We start from the raw sequence: 19,770 nt of genomic DNA, 5'->3' as shown, positions 1-19,770 counted from the left end.
AGTATACCCAGTGCTGAAGCTTACCAGGAAGCAAACATACTAAAATCAAGATTCACAGACACTAAAAACAAACAAAACCAGAATACCATGTAGGTAAGGCTGCAGTGATGGGGGCACACATGTTATGACTGAAGCTCCTGTGGAGCGCTGCATGTTGCTGGTGCTGGGCACACTCAGTGTTGAGACCAAGGTATGCATTGGGGCTGAGACATCTTGGTGCTAGCCCCTAGGGGAAAGTGATTTCAGGCCTCAGGAACCCATGTCTATGGGGTTTGCAGGCAACTTTGGGCAACAATGTCAGCCCGGCCCCTTGGCCAAGCCTGGATCATGGCAGGACTCTGGTCAAGAAAAGGGCTTCCCATCAGTCCACCCAGCAGGTGGCTGGAGTTTGTGAGGAGAAAACCAGGAGACAGAAAACTTCAAGTTGGGTGCACAAAGTTCCCTGGGAACTGGACCTGAAGCCATCCTGGCCCCCAGCCCGTTCCTTCTCTGGTCCCAATACAGCTTCTTTGGGCCTTGGAAACATTCCCTTTACTCCTCCATTCTGACTCACTGAGAACCCTCTCTGTTCTGCTCCAGAGCAAATGTCCAAGTATCCCCTGCCCCATCGCCTTTCTTCCTGGTTCTGAGGCAGCAGGGCCCCACCCCTAGTCACCTCAACTCTCTAGCAAGTCTTAGAGTCTAGCTCACTTGCAGAGGTAACTAATGATCACATCTTGGTGCCAAAATTGGTTGAGGATGGATATGAGAGGTCATTGGAAATAAAGACCAGGTGGCATCTTGTTGCCCACAGCCTCCCCAGGAATGCAGTGGACTCTGGTGCAAGAGCAACTACAGGCCAAAGTCACTCACTGATCAGCCCCTGCCCTGGGGAGAGGATGCAGAGTCACACCTGCTCTGTGGCCCTTACTGCCAGCTGCCCCACAGTGCTGGCTCCCACCTTCCCTCAGATTCAGGTGGATGAGGCCTGTAGGGACAGACACTGGCATGGTTCACAGAATGCCAGCATGAAGGATGATCAACATCAAGCTTCTGGGGTACCCATAGGCAACCCAGTATCTGTTCAAGGTCCTCTGTGGCGTTCGCCCTGAGCCAGGTCACCCTGGAGCCATCCTTGTGCTCTCCATGCTGGACCATGTGGAGCCTGCAGCATGGAGACAAGGCACCCTGAGGTGTGTCTGGGGTCATTGCTGTAACTCTTCCTGCAACAGCAGGGAGGTGCTGTGTAGGTTTTTGGGTTCTGAAAAGGCATTTTGCTGAGGAAATGCTCAGCCTGTGGTGTTTCTACCTAGAGCCGATTCCTAGTTGAAGAAGAGCTGACTGTGCTTTCTGGATGAAATGAGAAAAGACATTCCTGAAAGTTTGCACTCTGTGAATGTTTTAACCTTTGAAAGGTTTGAGAGCCACACGATGGCCCCCACAGTTATTTCCAGTTCTCCCATTTCACTGTTTTCATAGGGCCTTTTAGATAAAACACTGCCCTTACTCACCCTGTCTGCAGGCTTGCCCTTGAATGTGGGTTTTCTACAGGGTCAGCCCTCCTCATGCCCATGTCCCCATTTGTCCCTCAGCCTGAGAGGCTGGACTGATGAGGTTTCTTCTCTTCATCTCTGTTCTTCCTTGGTGCTCAGGAATGTGGAAATTTTCTTGTTAGTTTTGAGGTTCCTTTCTATGTGTATTTCCTTGGAAACATCTTGCTTTGCTGGTGATCTGCTTTCACAACCTGCCTGCTGCCGGAGAGGCCAGAGGAAACCTGCTGTCTGGGCGGTGCTGTGTTCCTATGTGGCACAATCTGTAGGGAGGTATTTGCCAGAATAATCTCTACCTGTCATTCCCCTTCTGGGGACTGGTCCTGTTGACCCTGAATGGAGAACTGGCCCTTGGGGGATAGGACACACAGCCTCATGTTTGAAGGTTTGTATGGCAGATGCTGGCTGGATGAAGCTGCCATCAGCATCCCGGGACCCCCTACCATGTGGCCAGGGCAGGAAGCTCAGGCAGCATTGAGAAGCTATGTCCCTAATGGTCCATCTGGATAAGTCAGGCTGCTTATTTGGGATGATGCCTGGGCAGGGAGGGTACATAGAGGGTCCAGTTCCTGGGGGATTAGGGGCTGAGTTCAAGGACTGGTACTCTAGCCCAAGAAGAACTATCACTGCAGCCAGCTGAGCGGGGAGAGCGGGAGTTTGGTCCTGTCAGAGGGCACTCTGATCCTTGTAGAAGCACTGCTGTCTAGCTCAGGGTCACAGACCTCCTGCCAGCCTGCATGGGGACAGGCTCAGAACCCAGTGGGCTAAGAGACTGTGGACCAATGTCTTCGAAGGAGCAGGTGAGAGGATCATAGCCAGAATGGACACGACAGGCAGAGGCTATACCAGAGGTTCTGAGTGCACAGCTTCCTTGCTCTCAGTGTTTCTTCCAGGAGGCTATTTCTGATGGCGAATAAGACAAAAGCTGTAGGTAAGAGTTTTCCCACATTCCTTACATTCATATGAATTCTCTTCAGTGTGAGTTTTCTGTTTTAGGAGATTTGAGCTGCAGTTACAGGATTTCCTGCACTCACTGCATTTAAAGGGTTTTTCTCTCATGTGGATTCTCCGGTGTTTCGTGACTTCAGAGCTGTATTGAAACACCTTCCCAACCGATTGCACTGGAATGGCTTCTCTCCAGTGTGAACTCTGATGGTGGATATATCTTTTGTTAAAGATGCTTCCACACTCCCTGCACTTGTAGGGTTTCTTTCTCTGAAAACAAATGAATATGGGGCCCCCTTCAAAGTCATTAAATGATGCATGAAGGCATCAAATATGTGTGCTTCATCTTCAGGACTCAAGCTGGGCTCCTTACTGTGCTTTTGAGCCAGAGCACCTCTCTTTTTGGGCCCCTTTCCCTTGGGCACCTTTTCTTCCTTGGTACTCACCTTTTTCATGTTGGCATCTTCCTTTGGGCTCTGTCTTCATTTTATCCATGGACTTTTTCATCTTTCTCTGTTCCCAGGAGAGGAAGGACCAAGGGAAGCTAGTAAGGGATAAGAACAAAGGCCTGGGCACAGTTCTTCACCTTACAGATTTCTTTCTTTCTTGTTTTTTAAAATCATCTTTATTGTTGAAAGTATTACAAATGTCCCCCTTTCCCCCCCATTGATCCCCTCCATCCCGCATCCGCCCCCATACTATTGTCTGTGTCCATGGGTTATGCATATAAACTCTTAGGTTAATCTCTCCCCATCAATTCCCTCAGAGGGTGAGAAGAAAAGTAGATAGCCACAATTAAAATACAGCTGCTCGTTAAGTCCCCCCATTACTTGAAAATTGTACATATTACGAAATAATTATACAATGTGCCTACTCTGGTTAAGGTGCTCTTTTCCTCAAAGGTGCCATAGTGCTATGATCTGAGATTCCTCAGTCTGTTCCATGGTTTTATCTCTGGATCTGTTTTGTTCATCAATTTATTTTGTTTATTATATTCCACATATGAGTGAGATCATGTGATACTTGTCTTTCTCTGACTGAGTTATTTCACTTAGCATAATACTCTCCAGTTCCATCCATGCTGTGCCAAAGGGTAAGAGATCCTTCTTCTTTACAGCTGCATTGTATTTCATGGTGTGAATGCACCACAGCTTTTTTATCCACTCAACTACTGATGGGCACTTGGGCTGTTTCCAGATCTTAGCTATTGTAAATTGTGCTGCTATGAACATAGGGAGCATAAGTTCTTTCTGATTTGTGTTTTGGGTTTCTTAGGATATATTCATAGAAATGGGATCATTGGGTCAAATGGCAGTTCCATTTTCAATTTTCTGAGGAAACTCCATACTCTTTCCATAGTGGCTGCACCAGTCTGCATTCCCACCAGCAGTGTACTAGGGTTCCACTTGTTTATATCTTCCTCTATCTCTTTTGCAATGTTCTGTATTTCCCTGAGTACAGGTCTTTTACCTCCTTAGTTAAGTTTATTCCTAAGTATCTTAATTTTTTTGTTGCAATGGTAAATGGGACTTTTTTTTTTTTTTTTTTAGTTTCTCTTTCTGAGAATACATTATTGGTGTATAAAAATGCCCTTGCTTTCTGGGTGTTAATTTGTATCCTGCTACCTTGCTGAATTCATTTATTAAATCTAGTAATTTTTTGGTGGAGTCTTTAGAATTTTCTATGTACAGTATCCTGTCATCTTTGAATAAGGACAGTTTTATTTCCTCCTTTCCAATTTGGATGCCTTTCATGTTTTCTTCTTGTCTGATTACTGTGGCTAGGACTTCCAGCACTATGTTGAATAAGAGTGGTGAAAGTGGACACCCCTGTGCTGTTCCTGTTCTTAGGGGAAATGGTTTTAGTTTTTGCCCATGAAGTATAATGTTGGCTGTAGGTTTGTCGTATACGGCCTTTATTATGTTGAGTTATTATCCCTCTATTCCCACTTTGCTGAGAATTTTTATCAAAAATGTGCATTGGATTTTGTGGAATACTTTTTCTGCATCCATTTATATGATCATGTAATTTTTGTCTTTCAATTTATTTATGTGAGGTATCACATCTATTGATTTGTGAATATTGTACCATCCTTGTATCCCTGGTAAAAATCCCACTTGGTCATGGTGTATGATCTTTTTAATATATTGCTGGATCCAATTTACTAACATTTCATTGAGGATTTTATCATCTATGCCCATGAGGGATATTGGCCTATAATTTTCTTTCTTTGTAGTGTCTTTATCTGGTTTTGGAATTAGGCTAATGCTGTCCTTGTAAAAAGAGCTTGGAAGTGTTCCTTTCTGTTGGGTTTTTCAGAATAGTTTGAGGTGGATAGGTGTTAGTTCTTCGAATGTTTGGTAAAACTCCCCTGTGAATCCATCTGGACCAGGACTTTTGTGTGCTGGAAGTTTTTTTATTACTGCTTCAACTCCATCAGCAGTTTTCAGCCTATTCAGGTTTTCTGACTCTTTCTGATTGAATTTTGGAAGGTTGTATTTTTCTAGGAATTTGTCCATTTTGTCCATGTTGTCCAGCTTTGGCAGACAACTAAATACTATAGTTGTTTATAGTATTTTCTCACAATCCTTTGTATTTTTGTTGAGTCAGTTGTTATTTCATCTCTTCCATTTCGGATTTTGTTTATTTGGATCCTCTCTGTTTCTTGAGGAGTATGACTAAAGGTTCATCAGTCCAATGGATTCTTAATTTCAGTTATTGTATTCTTTATTTTTGACTACTTCTATTTTATGGTTTCTGTCTCTTTGTTTAAGTTCTCACTGATTTTATTTATTCTTCCTCTAAGTTCATTGAGTATCCTTACAACCAATGTATTAAACTCTTGTATTTGGTAGATTGCTTGCCTCCGCTTTGTTTAGTTCCTCTTCTGGAGGTTTGTCCTGGTCCGTCATTTGGGACATGGTTCTTTTTCTTCTCATTTTGGCTGCCTCTCTATTTGCTTCTATGTATCAGGTAGATATGCTGCATCTTCCCTACTTGGCAGGGTGGCCTTATGTAGTAGGTGTTTTGTTGTGTGCAGCCTCATTTTTCACCTCAGCCGTGTATTCCAGGTGTGTTTTTGTGTGGGTTGTGTGTACCCTCTTGTAGTTGAGCCTTGGTTGCTGTTGGCATGCTGGTGGATGGAATTGACTCTCTGACTGACTTGTGAGGATGGGCTGTGACTATAGTGGAGGGGCTGTTGTGTGAAGGCTCACCCTACAGAGTGGCATTTGCTTTAGCAGGGCTGTTACCAGTGAATTCCATCCTCTGGGTGCATCATTTGTGGAGCTAATTGGGAGGTGCTCTAGTGTGGTCTGTAGCTGTCCACCAGGTGTATTGGTTCTAGGGCCTCTTGGGTGGGGCTGGAGCACAGATTACGATCAGTTGGTGCTTATGCCCTGTATGGACTACCTGGTAGGAAATATAAAATGATCTGTGGTTGGTGGTTGCCTGTACTGCACTTGGAGGTGCTTGGGAGCAGCTATGCTGGTAACCTAGGCCAGCTGCCAGTAGTCCTAGGCTTGCCGCCACTTAGTGAGAGGTAAAGGACACATTGAGGTCAGCTGCTGCTTGTTTGGTGTTTGTGGACCTTTGAGAGAATTTAGGTGAGTCCTCAGTGCCAGCTGAGGCCATCTGCTTCTGAACAACCACTGAAAGGGGTTTGGCCTGTGTATGATTTGGGTGGGGCGGAGCCTCCAGTAATCACCAGAGCAGTTAGCAGGTTGTTAGAGACTCACATTTGGTACTTTTTTTTTTTTTTTTATGTATCTCTATTGATTTCAGAGAGAGGAAGGGAGAGGAAGAGATAGAAACATCAATGATGAGAGAGTCATCATTGATCGGCTGCCTCCTGCACGCCCCCAACTGGGGATTGAGCCGGCAACCCAGGCATGTGCCCTGACTAGGAATCAAACCTCAATCTCCTGGATCCTAGGTTGATGCTCAACCACTGAGCCAGGCCCAGCCAGGCCATTTGGTACCCTCTTGCTTCTGCTGGCCGTGTAGCAGGAGGGCTCAACAAAGGAACAGTGGCTCCTGCCAGCACTTATGCCTGCTGGCTGGAGCGGGGGGGGGGGGGGGGGGGGGGCGGCAGTAATCAACAAAGGAACTATGGTGCCTGGTAGCACTTCTGTCCCAAGAGAGCTGCCTTTTCAGCCCTCACCCGGAAGCCAGACATTTCAGTTTTCCCCCCTTATGTCCTTGATGCTTTTTGAGCTACTGTCCCTTTGCTGGAGCTTAGTGACTGTGTATGAGGGAAGGAGACTGTACTTGAGCTCTTAAGTCTGTACTTAAGAGGACACCTAGGTCTACAGCTGCCCTCCATCTCACTAGGATGGAGTCCTTGTTGATTTTTACAGTCAGATGTTGTGGGGACTCCTCTTTCCCTCACTAATGCTCTGGGCTGGGAAACCTAATGTGGGCCTGGGACCCCTCTCACCTCAGGGGGGATTTCTTCAGCCAAGATTTCCCTCTAGACTCTTGACTGCCACAAGTGGGTGTTGGACGTGCTCATTCCAAGTCTCTGCCCCTCTTTCTAGTCTCTACTTGGCTTTCTCTTTATATCCTTAGTTATAGGACTTCTGTTCCACTAGTCTTCATGTGGTTCTCAAGGGTAGTGTTCTATAATTTAGTTGTAATTTTGATGTGGTCATGGGAGGAGGTGAACCACAATGTTTACTGACTGCCATCTTGAGTGGAAGTTAGAAAATTGATATAAAATTAATAAGAGGATATTTTACATTTTTTCTACAGTATCTTTCACATTTAACATGTACTTTATACCTCCAGCATACCTTAATTTGGCATACCCTTCTCAGGGGCTTATTAGTCCCATGTGGTTCGTGGCTATTACAATGACCAGAACAGACTTTGAACACAGAAGAATGGGAGGTGCATTGAAATTCCAGTGTTTTTTTTCTTTCTTCCCCACTTGTGTTGAAAATGAAAAGTAATGTTTCACCATGATTATGTCCAATCTCTACTCCTTCCGTGTTACTATCTGTGCTAAACCAAATAATGGCCCTGAATGATGCCAATGATTCTTATCCTCAGGACCTTTGAATATGTTACCTTACATGGCAAAGGGAACTTTGTAGATGTAACTAAGTTAAGGATTTTGAGATGGGAAGATTATCCTGGAACTGGGTGAGCCTAATGTAAGTACAAGGGTCTTTTTAAGAGAGAGGCAGGAAGATCAGAGTCAGTAGTTTGAGATGTAACAATGGTAGCAAGAAGGTAGAGAGAGTTAGTGAGGAAAAGGGCCATGCACCTAAGAAATGCAGATGAGCCTCTAGAATCTAAAGGGTCAAGGAAATAGGTTCTCACCTGAGAGGCTCCAGAATGAACCAGCTTTGCTGACCCCTTGACATTAGCCCAGTGAGGGAGATTTTAGACTTCTGACCTCAAGTACTGTAAAGGAAAAAATTAAGCCACTAAATTTTGGGTAATATGTAATAGCAGCAATAGGAAACTGCTTCATCACCTTAGCAGTCAGAAGTGGCTATAGAAAGTTTGGTTTTATATGTAAATTTTTGTCAGTGTAAAAGAACTTATGTTCTGTGCAAGTGATAAGCTATGATGATTCTGATTCAAGCTTTACATCACTGATTTTTAATGTTAGCAATTTTATATTTTAAGATGGATTTTCATAGAGGCAGAGGACCAAAACACTGCTGAGAAGCGACTGCCAGAAATTTCAGGGTAGCTTTAAAGTTCCAGGAACACTGTCATATTGGTGGCATAGTTTCTTTTCAGTTCAATCAATTCTTCCTGAAACTGAATTACACTTATAGAATTAGATGATAATACAGATACATTCTGTGGTTTTCTCTAAAGGAAGCTGCAGAAACTTAAACCAGGATTTGGAATCTTGTAAATCATTCAGTCTTATTTGAAATGATGACTTCCTTTCTACCAAATAGCTCTGTAATTCTTTTATATTTTTTATTCTATTGAACTCAAGATACACCACAAATGAGTAAAATGAGTACATTCTCCTTTTGTCTTCTGTTCAATCTGTAGTCCCAGTTTGAGTCTGAAATTTGTACTTCCTTGAGTAAAGACACGCTTTTTAAATACTTTCAGGTTTATTGTGTTGCTATATGTTGTTTCAAGTTTAATAGCACATTAATCATGTAAGCCTCTGAAGGAAGACCAAAAGACTTAGATCTGCTCACTGAATCATTTTATTTCTTTGACATTGGTACCTTATTGAAAATCTAGTTTGTTTTGATACCCATTCTGCTTCAGCATCTTCTAAGTATCCTCAAACTGTTGCACTTTGGTTTGTAACAGTATGAAAAAAATGTACAATATTGGTAACTTCATCAAATTATGTAATGAGACTAATTTTAATACTTAAAGCATAAGTTTTCTGTCATTGAAGGTTAGACTTAATATGTTTTCTTTTCATTTTACTCAAACTGTTATCCCCCCTTTTGGTATGTTGTCATATTAGTAATGAGAACTTTTCCTTGTTTAAATCATGATTAATGATTCTTTTCATGGCAGCTTATTAGTTCTTACTAGTTACCACCATGACTAACTAACTGGGTATTAAACATTTTTGTTGTTATTGTTAAAAATCTCAAGTTAAGTATGCCTGGCACCCAGAAAGATTGTATTTTGTCTCTGAGATGTATGTTGAGTCTTTATAACCAGTACTCAAACTTCGTTGCACATTGAAATCACCTGGGAAGTTACAAAAACTGCTACCTGTGTTCCATCCCCAGGTTCTGGTTTAATTGGTATGGGGTGTGGCCTGGGCATTGGGATTTATAAAAGCTCTTCAGATGATTCTGATGTTCAGCAGTGTTTGAGAACTGCTGTTCCACAAATGATTCCCAAAGTTATGATGTATGAAAATTACCAGGGAGTTTTGTTTTAACTTATTTTTTAGAGCAATTTTAAGTTTACAATGAAATAGAGAGAAGGTACAGAAACTTCTGACATATTCCCTGCTCCAACGCCATTATCAACATCATGCATCACTTGGTACATTTTTTACCAAGGATGAATCTACATTGACACATCAGAATCGCTCAAAGTTCATAGTTTAACTTAGGGTTCACTTTTGGTGTTATACCTTCTGTGGGTTTGGATAAAAGTATAATGATTTATTTCCATTATTATATCATATTTTCAATGCCCTAAAAATCCTCTGTGTTTGCCTGTTCATTCCCCACACCCCTACTGCCCCGCAACCACTGATCTTTTCCTTGTCTCCAGAGTTTTTGCCTTTTCTAGGATGGAATCATACAGTATATAGCCTTTTAGATTGGCTTTTTTTTCACTTAATAATATGCATTTAAGTTTTTTCATGTCTTTTCATGGTTTGATAGTGCATTTCTTTTTAGCACTGAGTAATTTTCTATTATCTGGATGTACTACAGTTTTGGTAATTATGAAAAACCAAAGTTTTGGCAGTTATAATAAAGCTGTTTTGGCAGTTATGAATAAAGGCATTATAATTATAAACATGCAGTTTTTTGAGTGGATGTAAGTTTTCAACTCTTTGTGTAAATACCAAAGTGTGCAATTGCTGGACCATATGGTAAGATTATATTTAGTTTTGTAGGAAACTGACAAAATGCCTTCCATAGTGATTTGCATTCCCTTAATAATGAATGAGAGTTCCTGGTGCTCCACATCCTCTCCAGCATTTGGTATTGTCAGTGTTATGGATTTTGGTTATTCTAATAGGGAGATGATTTTTTTTTAACTTTTTTTAAAGATATATCTTTAATGATTTCAGAGAGAGGAAGGGAGAGAGAGAAGAGAGATAGAAACATCAATGATGAGAGAGTCATTGATTGGCTGCCTCTTACACGGCCCCGACTGGGGATCAAGTCCACAACCTGGGCATGTGCCCTGACCAGGAATCAAACCGCAATCTCCTGGATCCTAGGTTGATGCTCAACTGCTGAGCTACGCCCACCCAGGCAATTTTTTTTTTTTTTTTTTTAATAGCAAACAGCAGATTCTCTGACCTCACACTCTTATTCGTCAGATCCAGTGGGTCCAAGGCAAGACTCTGGAGCCTACATTTTTAAGCAGCACCAAGGTGACCCTGATATAGTAGATCTGTGGGTCATAATTTAAAAAGAAGGTGTGTCTTAAAGTAAACCTACTACATATTTCTTCCATGTATTATCTATCATCTTGATACTCTTAAATGGCATTAAAGTTCCCCCAAATAGTTTTTAATCAAGACTCAACTCATACATGTAGCAACTTTTTTGGCTGGCCTGTGAGTTTAGTTATGGACATCAATGTGTCTTTTAGGTCTTTGCTCTACTGAAGCTCCATGGGACTTTTAGCTGGGTAGGAAACAAAAAGAACTAAAAGAACATAGAGTGGTTAGAAAGGACCTTAAGGCTTTATGACTGTATGGTACACCTAACTTTAGGCAGTGATGATATGGACTAACTGAAAATCAGCAGCTGACTGGTCAGTATGATTTGCAGTCTTTAGGAGTGTGGGAAGTCTTCATAATGAACCCTTGACTTGAAGGGAAACATCTGTAGAGAGGGACATTCCAGCAGCCACAGACATGAACCTCAAGTCAGACTCTACTTCTCACGTATTGGTGACCACAGTTCACATATTTGTCTTTTAAATCATATTTACTCCTCCAGACATTTTATCAATAATGGCATTTTAAAAATGAAAGAATTTAAAAGCTGGCTTAGCTGCTAACTGGAAAATATATTTTAACAAAATAGATTTGTAAGAAGTTCTGTGGTGAAGGGCATTTGTTAATTTAAGGAAAAATTGTGTTTTATTCTTGTATGTTAAAATATCAATTACATAACAATTGAACTGTATAAGCTATGTATAGAAAACAGAGACAAGTATTTTATTGCTGTGTTTCTTCCTAATGACTTTAATGGAGTGGAACACAGGACTTTTCTATACTTTTAACAAAAGAAATACATGTTCAGGGAAAAAATGCCAAAAATATACAAATATGTACCTTAGAAACCATTTTTTTTTTTTGTAATTCTACTCTTTAGCAATAACTACTACTAAAAGTTTGATGAATATTTCAGGAAAAAAATCTTATTAAAATAACTCACTGATGGATCTTTATGAATTCCTTCCAGGTGCATATATAATCATTTTGTCTTGGTGATATAATTAGCTATAATATTATGGTTTTGGATGAAAACTAAACTTTAGAATTCAGTTAAGTCACAATGTAAACATTCCTTGTATGAGAATTAAGAAAACAACAACCCACCTTAGCTCTACAGATAAATTTTGCCTTGTTTGATGCTTGCCCAGCTCTCCTTTCTACACCACCAGGTGTCTCCACCATGTGCTTAATTGCTGCACCTGTTTCCTTTCAGAGGTTCTATAGTGCAGGTACTGGTGATGGGGAATTACCCACAATTTGCTTTGCTTTTTGGAGCAGGTGTTTCAGCCCTCCTCATTGACTGCTTCTGGATCCACTACTCAAAGGTTATACTGCGAAGCACTGGAGTACCCTATATGGTGACAATATTATATCCTCAGTGGGTGACTAAAATGCTATTAATGGTTAGAATGATTTCTTGAGGAAATAAAGTACTGTAGTAAATTAATAGCAACCTCTCTTACCCCTCAAGTTAATAGTTTGGATTGGTCTTAATAAAGTCATGTGTTTAAAAAAAATAGTGGGGGAAATTTAAATGTTAAGGGTAATTTGGTAAAAGTCATAGTAAAAGAAAAGGTAGGCTATTATTAATGTTTGTTTCCTTTTTTTATGTGAAAATCCTGAATTAGTTATAGAAAAGACTGTGGTAACTTGCAGAAGAGGATGTCCACATGATTCACCTAGTATATCACTGGATGGCACTGTGGGTCCATGAGCTGTACTAGAAATAGGATCTCTTGGGTGGTTAAAATATTGTGCTCCATGTTTCTGGAGAAGAATTTTTTAATATCCATTTCTAGTGTTTGTAATTGTACTTGTTACCTGTTTCTAAGTACACATTGCAATTTATATTGTGTTTATTAGTTAGAATATTTTAATATGCATGCAAAATATATTTTTTTTCTGTAAAGGAAAAAGAACCTCAGTTTTTTTTTTTTGTTTTTTTTTTCTAAGAGAACCCCACAAACTTAATTTTAAGGTAATTGTGGAATTAACTTCTTTCCGTTTGGTAACCCTTATTTAGGCCAATAGGGAAGTGGTTAGGAGCATGGACTCTAGAGCTAGACTGCTGAGATTTAAACCCTTAATATGCTCCTAAGTAGTTGAAGCCCTTGGGCAAGTCTTGAAATGGCTCAATGCCTCAGTTTTCTCATTCATTAAATGGGGATAATAACAGTGTTTGCCTCCTAAAATTGCTTTGAGGATTAAAATACATTTACATATGTAAAGTGCTTACAAAAGTGCCCATTACATAGTAAGCATTAAATAAGTGTTAGCTTTCATTATTATTATTAATTTTATTAATATAATAATAATTATAATTATATATAATATAGTCATTATAATATTATTTTTACCATTGTCTCCACTTTAGTTTCTCCTTTATTGTTCTTTTCATCCCACCACTCTTCAGCACACTCTCACCTTATTACTACATCCCTTAACCCTGTATGTACTGACCTAGGAGTATATTAGTTGCAGCAATTATTTAGAATATAAACATTAAAAATAACCTTACTTTGCTACTGCTTTTTAAGTTGAGGGAGTGTGTTAAAATGCCTCAAACAAAATTAAGTTAAAAATACTGATGACATATTTACTGCTTATTGTAAATATGCATATGAGGCCCATGGGTGCTTGCTGGTGCTTAGACTAGGTAGAGAATGGAGATAACTTTTTGTAAGTCCTGAAAATACTTATTTGCTGGTTAATTACAGTAAAAGTACTCTGGCTGACTTTGAACTCTTTTACTAAAAGAACTGTTGAAGTAACAGGTACAGGCCTTTAGCATTTCATTGGTGAAAATCAGTGAAACAAATTTCCACATAAATCAGTGCAACTAGTACATATTACTGAATACAGGTAAACTCTTGTACTTTTTGCTGTTTCTCTTTTTTTGTTTTGTTACTGATTTTGGTAATATTGACAAACTTCTCTTGACTTTGATGTATCATTTCCTGAGCTTTCCCATGTACACTCTAGAATGTCCCATGTACATGGGACCATGTAGAAAATCAGAGGCTAAATTTATTTTCAAGGTGATCAATAACAATATTTGAATTCTACCTCTGCTCCAAATTTTATGTTAAAAGCAATCTAAAAGGACTCATGACAGTTGCTTTTCTCCTTCTCTTTCTTAAACATGTTCCCTTTCTTTCATGCTTTCTTTCAAAACATGTTTTCTGTTCTTTTCTTTGCCCCTTCTCTTCTTCCCTCCCTCCCTTCCTCATTCCTTCCATCCCGTTTCTTTAATCTCCTTGTTTTCTTGCTACAGTAAAATTGACCTTGTTATAGTTTGGGGGCTATAGTAGAATTCCAAGTACTTGTTGTTTTTGAGCATTTTGAAAACAAGAAAAGACCAGTAATCATAATAAAGTAGGTCTGAGACTGAAAAGAAATCTAGTGGGAGGTAGAGGAGGGAAGATGGAATTTAAGAGTGGTAGATTGAGGTAGACACTCCTGACAAATGCTCATGTGGCTCCTTCCTTGTGGTATGGTCATGATTACTGCTGGGACAGTATCTAGAAATGCAAACCTTTGATGTGAACTGTTTTAGGAACTTCCATGGGTATGTGTCCTTTCCCAAATTTTGTCCTCTCTCTTTGTTCTTGGGACCTTGGAAGTGGTTTGTGGAAAATGCTTTTTTTCTAGCAGGTAGGTTTATGATGTTCATACCACAAAGGAGGGAGTGATAAATAAAAGTGTTATTGTCTTAGCAATTTCAAAAAAAAGAGGACATCTGTAATACTTTCAACAATGATGATCAATTAAAAAGTAAAATAAAAACCAGCTCTTAGCTCACCTGAGGAAAAAAAAATCATATAATGTGACATGAAAGGGAATATTGCTCATTACTATCATATCTGGTTTCATGTTCAGTCAGACATTCTTATTGATAGAGTCATTTAATCAGAGGTTTTTCTTTTGTAGGAATGTTTCTGCCCAGATTTTGAAGATCTCCATCAAATAGTTATATATGGTCTTTAGACAAACCAGAAGCCTTCATAGTTTTGAAAAGCAATGACTATTTTCCCGCTATAAATAAAAATTCTGAGTTTTTCATATTTTGTTTCTGAAGACTATGTAATTAAATAAGCCTTAACTTAAAAAATCAATTTTTGCTAACTGCTCAATTTCTGACTTGAAATACGTTACATTATTTTTTTGCTTAAATAACATAATGGTTAGAAAATGGAGAAAAAGGAATCTAAAGATGGTATTTTGATATGTCCAACAGTGTTGAATTTAAGCCTGGTCTTTGTTTTTAAGTATCAAGCAAGCACAGTGGCTTGGATTTTTTTCTTTGTTATTTTTCAAATTTTTCTTTTCTTTTTTTTTTTTTTTAAAGAGTATGACTAAACCATTTGTAGCATTTGCCAATTCTCATGGTGTAAATATTCCCATATAGCTAATTTCAAACTTCTAATGTGATTGTCACTAAACATGTTTGGAAGAAATATTAACAGTGGGTTTTTGTGAGCCATTAAAAGCTAGCTCCCTACACCACTAACTCAGTGTAGCCAGAATTTCAATTTTGAACCAAGAAATCTGAATTTTTATAAAACTTTTCAATTTTTGAAATTCTGTGTAGGCCAAACAAAACACATTAATCAGCTGAATCATGCTCATGAGCTGCCGGTTTACAACCTCTGGAGATAAACCGATAATACTTACCTTAGAAATCTTATTAGAAATTAAATTTTGCTACTTTATAATCAAACTGCAGATGTTTAATCTGTGATTCCACTGGTATTTTTCTAAAACAACAGTGTTTTAATTTGTGTCTAATATTTGAAAAAGGTAAAAAATGTACAGTTCAGAAATTTGTCTTTGATTAATAAAAGTAATAAATATACTTGAAATTTCTAAAGCAGATTAACCAGATTTGCCATTTGTGGGATTTGTTTTTCCTAGATGGATTATTATTATTTGTATCAGTGAAAGATGGAAAACACTAATCTAATATATAGAAGTTATAAATTACTGTATAGTAAAACTCTATGTTAGCTGTTTGATCTGTATTGGCTTTGATAATTTTTTTTTTAATGATAATTTTCATTATTCATACTTTGGAGTATTTTGAAAACACTTTTATAATGTTATTCTGTAGTCATACACACCAGGCTATGAGGAGGTTGGTGATGTTTTGCAAACTTGACTCAGGGATCAGGACTTTGTAGTGAGGGTCTAAGCTGAGACTGGGATTCATGCCTTTTGACCCAGAATCCCAATTTCTTTTCACCAAACTGCTGAAGAGTCAAAAAGACTCAAAGATTATGTCCTCTTTGGAACTGTCTGGCCCTCCAGTGTGGTTAAGGAGTAGGTGGAGGATGTGGCTAAGAGAATGATCATTGTCTGATGAATATGAGAATTGACAGAACAAAGCAAAACGGCTTCTTAAGGATTCTATCATATTACAGTCTTCTAGCATATAAAAATATGTTTGTGGATATGTTAGAATTCAGATCATATGCAAATGTGCCAAATTAAGGACATGTGCGAATATGGATATATGATACAGCATATCATCAAAGGCTGATTATGTGGGCGTACCTTTGAGGTCTTTTAGAGGTGATGTTGAAAAGACCCACACATCTACAATTTTCAGCTTAGATCCTAAAATCCATCTAGATAGTGCCACGTGGTCAATTTTTGATGAGTTCTGAATGTGATAAAAGTTAGTGATGTTCTAAAATCAGTTTACTTGATTTTAATCTCTGATGAGATGTATTAGAACATAGAAGAGGTTGACCAGGTGTTTGTATATATAGTGGAATATTCTCATTGTTTCTGTTCCTGTGAAGTGACTCCCAAATTAGTAAAGATGGCCTTTATATTTGACCAATGCATTTTTTGTGTGTTGGTGGGAGGAGGGGACAGGGAAGTGTGAAAAGAATATGCTTATCATGCAAACTTAAGTTTGAGCTGAGTTCCTTAGGTCTGTTCCCAATCAGATTGTTGCCCCCAAACTACTCATGTCACTGGGCTGTAGCATGTGTAATGTGTGGCTTCTCACTAGACTCTGTGTTTCGTGAGGGCAGTGAATCCATCTCTTTTTACCACTATCTTTCTAGCACCTAGCACACTGGCAGAACAAAGTAGTCGATCAATAAATATTTGCTGAAAGAAAAAATGAAATGTAAATGCAAAATATTAAAAACTTTTAAGTAGAATTAGTATATAAAAATATAGAATATTCTTTCTCACTCTTGCTGTACTTAGAATTCTTTGTTTTTCATCACTGAGTTGGTTTTTGTTAACACAGCAGTTCTTGGCACTTGCGCACCTATGTTTACTGTATGAATTTTTGCTTGAAGTGTAATGACATGACACATATTTTACCTGCTGAATCATTTGGTCACTGACATCATGATTTTTTGTCCTAATCCACACCTGGTTTTATGCCTTTCTCCATAAGTCCCATGAGCTCACTTAGAAAAGTCACCACTAAAGAACTTAATCATGCACTGCATTCAGTGATTCTCCCCTGTTAGCCGGGAACTGTCCCATAGAATCTCAGAGAGCAGCACAATGTAAAATGGGAAGACAGAAATCATCAGATTCGCCTTTACATTCTTTGGTGTTCATCATTCAGAATGATCAGATGTAGGTAGAGTGTGTAAGTTAATTTCTTAACCACATCGGGTCATGGTTTATAAGCTGTTGTTGCATGTAGGGTTGTTTTATATAGTTCTGTAACCTAAAGGTTCTAGGAATATACCATGAGTATAAACTCTCCATGAACTTGGGAAAATGCCTAAAATTTTCACTAAGAGAGATTCATTCCTTTAGCCCCAAGGCTTTTGGGTCTTCATTAATTTTCTATTAAAATCTGTATATACTGGAAATGGAAACATCATGAGCAATATTTACTTGACACCATTTTTGGTGATTGGGCTATGCATTTCAGCTATTTTATCTCTTTTCTCCTTTCACTGCCAAACTTAAAATATTTGTATTTGAAGTTTCTGCTTCCTACCTACTTTTCTTAACCCCTTGTATTACAATGTCCATTCCAATTCCTCTATTGATATTGTTGTTAAAGGTTAATTTCTTTTTGTTGATTCCAAGATTCTCACTCTTATCCTCCTTGACTTTACTTGGCTATTTGACATGCACTCAACATTATTCCTTTTAACATACTTCTTTGGCATGAAGACATCACCCCTTTCTATTATTATTCTTACCTTTACAGCCTATTCTTTCTTTGTCCCCTACTTGTTTGACTCCAGTGCCCTGCCCTTGTCCTCTGCTTTCCCTCTAATTGCCCAGTTTAGTCATCCACTTCAGTGGTTTCAGCCATGTATTAGTTTTCTATTGCTGCATAATAAATTACACAAATGTAACTTAAAATAGCAAAAAGTTATTATCTCATAGTTTCCCTGGTGAGGAGTCCAGGGAAGGCTGGCTCCTCTGCTCACGTCTTAAAAGGTTGCAATCAAAGTGTCTATTGCACTGCAGTTCTTATTCGGGGCTCATAGTTCTCTTCCAAACTCATTCAGGTTGTTTGTAGAATACAGTTCCGTGTGTCTGTAGAGTTCATGGAGGCTGCATCTTCAAGGCCAGTGGGAGCATGCCTCTCTGAGCTTCACCTTCTTTTAAATTCTTTGGATTAGATCAGGCCCACCCAACACAATCTCCCTTTTGATTAAAGGTCACCAGGGCATAAAGGCAGAGGTGATTAGAGTAGAGGAAAACAGTGGCAAATAGAGAATTATAGAATGTATCCTGAACTAACATAACTGAACAAAGTGCATGAAATTCTTCCCAAAATGAACCACAACATTTTTTTTTGTAGAAGAAACAGCATCCTGGGCTCCATGGAACAACGAAAGAGATCTGTAGAGGTCAGTGGGTATTTGCCTTTATTCAGCTTCTTAGCCTTTGAACTTCCTAGTACTCCCTTGTAGAACCTTTTGGTCCCTCGTTACAGACTCACCCGATCCCCAATTGTGACTTCAAGGAAGAGTTGTTATTTCATCTCTCTACTCATCTATTTATTTTTAGCCTCATCATATACTCACTTTTAGACACCTGAAGTTTCCCTTATTGTTCCCTACATCACCTTTGTTGCTTTTCTCACCCTGGATATGAGACTGCAGGGCCTGACATTGTTATATAACTAAGCCTCTATTTTTGTTTACCCATTTGGCATATGGTAAAAGAATGAGTGGTCTTGTTTATTGTGACTCCAGTGGCTACAGCCAGAGTTTAGAGGGAGAAAAAAGCAAGTTTCAGCCTATTTTTTTCCCATGAAGATGCCTTGTCCTATTCTGATTTTCTGAGGGGATTGCATCCAACTTCCCTCTTTCTCACTTGAACTATTTCTTCTTCTTCATTGAGATTCTCCTCCAAAATTAGAGAAAAACTGTATCATTCATTTGTTTATTTACTAGTTTAATAATTACTGAGTGCCTAAAGTATGTCTCAGGTAGTGTTCCTGCTGCTAGAGAGAGCAGCAAACAAATCAGACAAGTTCTTTCCCTCCCGAGGCTTCCATTCTAGTGGACAGAGAGGCAGAAGAGGAAGTGACTTCATCTGAGAGAGTTTGGGAAGACTTCACTGAGAAATGACATTTTATACCCATAATCCCTTCATTTGTACTTTCTTATTATCCTCTTGCATCTTTCTTAAGACTCCACACCTTCAGCTAATTCTTTTTTCTAGTATATTCAATTGAACTTCAGGGCTTTTTTCATCCTCAAAAATAAAACTTTCATCTTCCTCCTTACCTGCTTGAGCTACTGTTTAGTCTCTCTCCTTCCCCCTTTACACAGCCTCTAAAATACTGGCTGATGTGTCTCAGTTGTTGGGGTGTCATCCATCCTGTGCACAGGAGGGTTACCATTCCATTCCTAGCTGGGGCATGTACCCATGTTTCAGGCTTGATCACCAGTAGGGGGGCAGCTAATTGATGTTTAGCTTTCACATTGATGTTTCTCTCACCCCCTCTCCCTTCCCCTCTCTCTAAAAAAATCAATAAAAAATATTCTTGCAGCTCCCACATTCTTTTCATTCATTCCTTAGCCCCCTTGAATCTGCTTTTGTCCCTATTGCTTTATTGATATTGCATCTTAGTGATCATCTATGATCTCCTGGTTATCAAATCTAATGCCTTACTTTAATTGTTATTTTCAGTCATTAATTCATTCATTCATA

At 39.0% G+C, this 19,770-nt stretch overlaps 1 protein-coding gene and 1 pseudogene across 3 annotated transcripts in view; one reads left to right on the top strand and one right to left on the bottom strand.

The window, feature by feature from the left end:
- Positions 1–19,770, top strand: part of SUGCT (succinyl-CoA:glutarate-CoA transferase) — an 841,499-nt gene that overhangs the window by 161,122 nt on the left and 660,607 nt on the right. The window lies entirely within an intron of this gene.
- Positions 2,427–2,929, bottom strand: LOC148092237 (zinc finger protein 41 homolog; annotated as a pseudogene).

This window comes from Miniopterus natalensis, chromosome 10 (assembly GCF_054644295.1).
Source record: "Miniopterus natalensis isolate mMinNat1 chromosome 10, mMinNat1.hap1, whole genome shotgun sequence".
Taxonomy (NCBI): Eukaryota; Metazoa; Chordata; class Mammalia; order Chiroptera; family Miniopteridae; genus Miniopterus; species Miniopterus natalensis.
This window is presented reverse-complemented; position numbering and strand designations above follow the sequence as displayed.